Source organism: Halichoeres trimaculatus, unplaced genomic scaffold (assembly GCF_033239565.1).
Source record: "Halichoeres trimaculatus isolate MK-OKI-2021-1 unplaced genomic scaffold, fHalTri1.1 fHalTri1_scaffold_2, whole genome shotgun sequence".
In the NCBI taxonomy this organism is placed as follows: Eukaryota; Metazoa; Chordata; class Actinopteri; order Labriformes; family Labridae; genus Halichoeres; species Halichoeres trimaculatus.
The window spans coordinates 32,657,040-32,663,039 of record NW_027437180.1 but is presented as its reverse complement, the minus strand read 5'-3'; the positions used below and the strand labels follow the sequence as shown (position 1 = coordinate 32,663,039).

The 6,000-nt window shown below is 38.7% G+C and overlaps 1 protein-coding gene across 1 annotated transcript in view; it reads left to right on the top strand.

The window, feature by feature from the left end:
* The first annotated feature begins 4,924 nt into the window (after positions 1-4,924).
* Positions 4,925-6,000, top strand: part of grin2bb (glutamate receptor, ionotropic, N-methyl D-aspartate 2B, genome duplicate b) — a 163,425-nt gene continuing 162,349 nt past the window's right edge. Inside the window, exon 1 of the mRNA XM_074688244.1 lies at positions 4,925-4,975. The gene's annotated coding sequence lies outside the window, so the exon portion shown is untranslated. The remainder of the gene's footprint in view (positions 4,976-6,000) is intronic.

The following is a 6,000-nucleotide window of genomic DNA, read 5'->3' as shown; positions in this document are numbered from 1 at the left end:
TTATACGTTCCACTAAGATTTTAAGACTGTCTTTACGGTCTTCTGACTTCCTAGTTAAACCAGCTCATTGTATTTTTAGATCTATTGGTTTGAGTTGATCTGATTTGTTATATCCAGAAATCTCACAGTGCTAATCTCTCTGACAGCTGGTCAAATACTGCCTCTGATTGGACCAACTAATGATCTGCTGAATTACAAAAAAACAGCCTGAAAATATGTTTATGCTGGAAAAATCTGTTTTTTTTTTGGCTTGGTGTGGATGTGATTTCTGGTCTTTCTATCCTGTAGAAATGTATTTTGAGCTCCTCTACACGGGCTTCATTTCATTTCTGGAAGCTGGAAGTTGCTGCTTAATGTTAACTCTTCTACCTTCTTGGTTTCCCCAGCCAAAACTTTTAGGGCTCCCTCTGGTGGTCCAGTAGTGCAGATGAAAAAATGAGCCTTGAGAGTATCAAGCTTTCTGTCAAAACATTATGTCCTTACATGCTAATTCAACTGAAAGAGTTAATTTTTTTCAGAGAAATTAAGATTAATTAAAATCATTATTATTATTATTATTATTATTATTATTATTATTAGTAGTAGTAAATATTTAATTATTATTTTGAAAAAAATGTTTTTTTTTTTTTGTTTTTTTAGAAATGCGTACTCTGTTTTCTTCCAGTGAAAAAAAGTGACATTTAATTATTTTTAAGCCATGAGTACTGCTTCAAATCAATGCATGGAAATGCTGTAGGTTGCTTTTCTGGGTGCTTTGGTGCTGCCACCAGTGCAACATCTTCATCTATGGAGGAACTTTGGCTTCACATCTGAAAATAGGAAGAAATTGTCTTAAAACTGAATAACACATTTGATATTTAGAGTTTTGTAAAGAAGAGATTGTGCCCAAGTATGTAAATATGGTGTAACCAGAGCAACAGGTGAATGTGGACACCATGAAACATGCTGAAATTCCTACAAACACTTAGTGGAACTGGTCATTACAAGCTAAAGCCTGGAAACAGCTGACAAAGACCGGAACCTGGAGGTAACCTGCCGCTCTGGATAGTTAAAGTTTGCCTTTAAGGTTGTGATATTCAGAAGCATTTTGAGTGGACCAATTGTATTAAAAGTCTTATATGAAGGATGTGTGTGTTTTAACTATGGGGCTGATATTAATCTAAATCATGTGTACGCTCACATTTTCTGTCAGGTTCACAAACCAAAGTTTATCCAGTGATGTCTCACTAAACTACACCTGGACTGTGCATAGGCTTGTATGAAGCCAAAGCTCTGTACATTCTGTAGAAATTCAACAGCTCTTACAGCTGACTCCCTGCTGCTGACAGATTGCAAAATCATAGATGCAGCCGTCACTCTCAGATTGTTTCCTGCTGGTGAAACTGGCTCAACTTTTTAGACCCGCAGGAAATGAGTCATAATAGCTTTGTGCCTTCGACCCACACATGCTCAGTAAACTCTGCACTTAAAGCCTGATTTCTTGTCCCTGGTGATGTCTGAAAATGTAGCTGTGCATGCAGGTAATGAGGAGCCAAGGGGAAAAATTGCACTCTAAAAAAATGAGGTGGTGTCAAATGAAACTAACAAATTAATTTACTTAAACATTTTCAGCACACAGCTGAGGCCTCAGGCCATAGTCTCAAGAATGGTTCTCGTGTTCTCCTGTTCTGTCATTAAATCAGTACGATGCAGGTTCAGTTAATTATTTCAGCAAAGTATAAGGCAATACTAAAGCTTTTTTAAAGCTGAAATGACCAATCAGTCTTTAAACAAGGATCACCAATCAATCAATCAATCAATCAATCTTTATTTATATAGCGCCAAATCATAACAAATGTTATTTCAAGACACTTTACAAAAACATTTACAGGTCTAGACCCGTAAATGTTAATAAAATTTTATTAGCAGAAACCCAACATCAAGACAAGATAAGGAGTCTTATCTTATCTTAATCCACCATGAGTACAGGACTTTGCAGCATTTAGCAAGTTACAATGGCAAGGAAAAACTTCCCTTTAACGGGCAGAAACCTCGGACAGAACCAGACTCATGTTAGACAGACATCTGTCTCGACTGTGTTGGGGTTAGAGAGAGACAGATAGAGGAGAGAGAGTGGGGGGGGGGGGGGGGGGGGGGGGGGGTAGGGATACACACACACGCACACAGACACACACACAGACACACATACACACACACACACACACACACAGAAAGGGAGAGAGAGAGAAACAGACGCAGTCTGAAGTTTGGCGCTGTGGCGACAGTTAAGGTGAAACCAGCAGGCCAAATCCAAAGCTGTAGTAGCTGGTGTCGGACAGGAGCACAGCAGCAGGCCGTCTTCTTCACCGATCCCCAGGAACCTACAAGACAAACTCAGACCCTCCCAGAGAGGTGTATGGTCAGTAACTATAACAGGACAGTAAGACTAGAAGTTAGACTGACAGAAAAAGAGGGAAACAGGAGCCCTGTGTGTCAGTTCCCCCCCAGTCTAAACCTATAGCAGCATGACTAAGAGCTGGTTCAGATCTGATCCAGCTCTAACTGTAAGCTTTATCAAAAAGGAAAGTTTTAAGTCTACTCTTAAAGGTTGAGACCGTGTCTGCTCCCCGGACCTCAACCGGTAAGTTATTCCAAAGAAGAGGAGCCTGATAACTAAAGGCTCGACCTCCCATACTACTTTTAGAGACCCTAGGTACAACGAGCAGACCAGCATGTTGAGAACGCAAAGACCTAGACGGATTATACGGAACAATTAAGTCTTTAAGATACGATGGCCCGATGCCATTAAGCGCTTTGTAAGTCAAAAGAAGAATTTTAAACTCTATCCTAGATTTTATAGGTAACCAGTGTAGAGACGCTAACACTGGAGAGATGTGCTCTCTCCTCCCAGTCCAAGTCAGTACCCGAGCGGCAGCATTCTGAACCAGCTGAAGAGTCCTAATAGACTTATTAGGACAGCCGGATAGAAGAGAGTTACAGTAGTCCAGCCTAGAAGAAACGAAAGCATGGACCAGTTTCTCAGCGTCGCTCCGAGACAAGATGTGTCTAATTCTCTTGATATTGCGAAGATGAAAAAATGCCGTCCTTGAGACCTGTTGGATGTGAGAGTTAAAGGACAGGTCCTGATCCAAAAGAACTCCCAGGTTCCTGACAGTGGTGCTGGAAGCCAAGCTGATGTCGTCAGAGGCGGCGATGTTGTTCAAGAAAGCTTCTCTGAGATGTTTAGGTCCAAGAACAATGACTTCAGTCTTCTCTGAGTTCAGCAGTAAGAAGTTTCTGCTCATCCAGGACCTTACGTCTTTGAGGCATGCTTCAAGTTTAGATAAGCGGTTGGTTTCTTCAGGCTTCATTGACAAGTAAAGCTGAGTGTCATCTGCATAGCAGTGAAAGTTTATGGAGTGTTTCCTCAATATAGTGCCGAGAGGAAGCATATACAAGATGAAAAGAATCGGTCCGAGCACTGAACCTTGAGGAACTCCATATTGCACCCTGGTGTGAGAAGAAGAGACGTTGTTCACATGAACAAACTGATGTCGATCCGAAAGATACGATCGAAGCCAGGCTAAAGCGGTTCCTGAGATACCAAGAAGACTCTCTAATCTCCTCAGAAGAATGCAATGATCAATAGTGTCGAAAGCGGCACTAAGATCAAGCAAGACAAGCACAGAAAGAAGACCACTGTCCGAAGCCAAAAGTAGATCGTTGGTTACTTTCAGCAGCGCAGTCTCAGTGCTGTGGTGAGCACCACAGGCTGAACTGCCAATGCTGCTTTCACTCACCATTGAGAGGAGCTGTTGACCCATTTTGTGACATGAGTGCATATACACTGATATGAAAAACAACCAAATTCAAAGACTTTTAAAGGTGAAAATAACTTTTTGCATGGAAATTTTAACCTTTTTAATTTTAGAAACTTACAGACATGCTTTAGATGGTTATAAAAATCCATTAAGTTAAAATGTCAAAATATGTTAAAATGTTTTGCAAAACGTAAAAAGTGTTAATTCTTCAAAGAATAACCAAAAGATACAGTTTAATTCATTCTTATATTAAGAATACTGTTACACGCACATGCAGTCTACTGAAGTGCACCTTTTTGAAAAAATAGATAAATACACTGAAAAATAAATTTACAAATTCCCAAGAAAGAAAAACAAACTTCAAGTAAATTCGTAAGATAATTTATGTCTTTATAGGGATATAATAAAGTTTTAAGTTTTTAAGTTTCACCTGTGAAAGTGTCAACTGAGGATTTTATTTTGAAGGAGGGGACAGAAGAGTGTGTGGCCAGAGCCCAAAAAAGTAGGACCGTCTTCATCCCCGTTTTAAAAAAAAACAATATAACAGTTTAGGCATCCCTAAATACCGAACAAAATTTTGACACTGGCTTTTATAATTCTGCATCAGAGGCCAGAGTGAACCGTGTGGAAACGAAAAGTTGGGGTTATCTTGACGTCAGAAAGTAGTGGAAATAACGTGTTTCGTGGTGCGTTCACTGCCCAAGTTAGCTTCGACAAAAACCAAACAAACTGCTTCATATTGGGGGACTGTATAAAGGGAAAATTTGGGGCTAATCCCTTCTCAAAGGCCTCTAAAACATGGTAAGTTACTAGTTAAGTTAGTTAAATTTGCACGTCGTTTTTTTAGGTCACTATTCTCTACTGGTGAAACCGTTAAAAGTAGCTTGCTAGGCTCCCGCTAGTTCGCGCTCTATGAATGATCGGTTGGATTCTGTTTCTGAAACAAACACGCGAATAAAGAAATTAAACAGCAGACAATGGTTTGAAGCCGTCGAGTTAAACCAGGCTCAAGCCATCCGTTTTTTGTAACAGGCCATAGAGGATAACATTTCCCAACTTGACATACCACTACAAACATGCCCAAGAGTGACACAGGTAAAAATTGCAAGCAACATTAGTGCACCCCAAATCTGCTTGATGCTGTCCCGGCTGTATAAAACATCCAAGAAGTACTGGTGAGTTATTCGTCTACTTTTTAATGCTTTACTTATTCTGTTTTTGTGAAACGTTTTCAACATGTGATTTATCTTTTTGCCCATAAAGTTGGGAATAGAAATGTCTTTCTCCTTTAATGAAACACTTGGGATTTGCAAAGGTTAATTGTGGTTTGTTGAGAATGATCAATAGGGCTTTATCCCGAAAGACTGAAGCATGATGACACTATCATTTCATGAGAATGTGATACTTTGGGTCACTGATTCATTTACTTTATCTATTATTATTATTTCTCTGTTGAAGGTTTGATGATTACCTAGCCAAGAGGTCATTTGAAAAATAAAGGTTTATTGATGAGTTATTTTATAATTAGGGGTACATTTCAAGTCCATGGGATATACTTATCAATTTTTCTAAGTATTAATTTCAATGAACAATTTTACAGTGGGTTGTTTGGGTGATATTTCACTTTTGTTTTATATAGAAAGTTAACAGGTCCTTTAATTTATTTGGCAAAAAAATGCAAATTATGGACTGGAATTTTCAGTATATACTTTTTTCGGTACTATTTAATCTTTAAAACATGACAAAGGTGTTTTAAAAACGATTTAGATAATTTTGATAAAATAATACACTTAACATGTGTCTGAGAAATCTGTGTGAACTGTGTAACCCATTGGAAAAAAAACTATAAAACAGCAATGGTTTGCTCCAAAGTCACATGACTTAAATCAATTTATTTCCCTTTTTGGTCGGAACCATGAATAAGGTGTTGCATGTTCTAACTTCAAAATTTCATCAAAATGATTGTCTGTACATGGTGTGCATTAATTGTTCGTCAACTGTCAACATTTTCTGGTGAACTTACTATCAAGTTAAAATGACCTAACTGTAATGAAAATGTGCAGAATTATGAGGTGATGAAGGTCAGGTGGTGGCATGTTGTCAAATGTCAACCATGTTACCCATCACAAAATTTAGTGTTGTAGAGGCCGTTTTTTCTTCATGTCCTGTCAACTGTGTTACCCTGTCAACCATGTGCTGT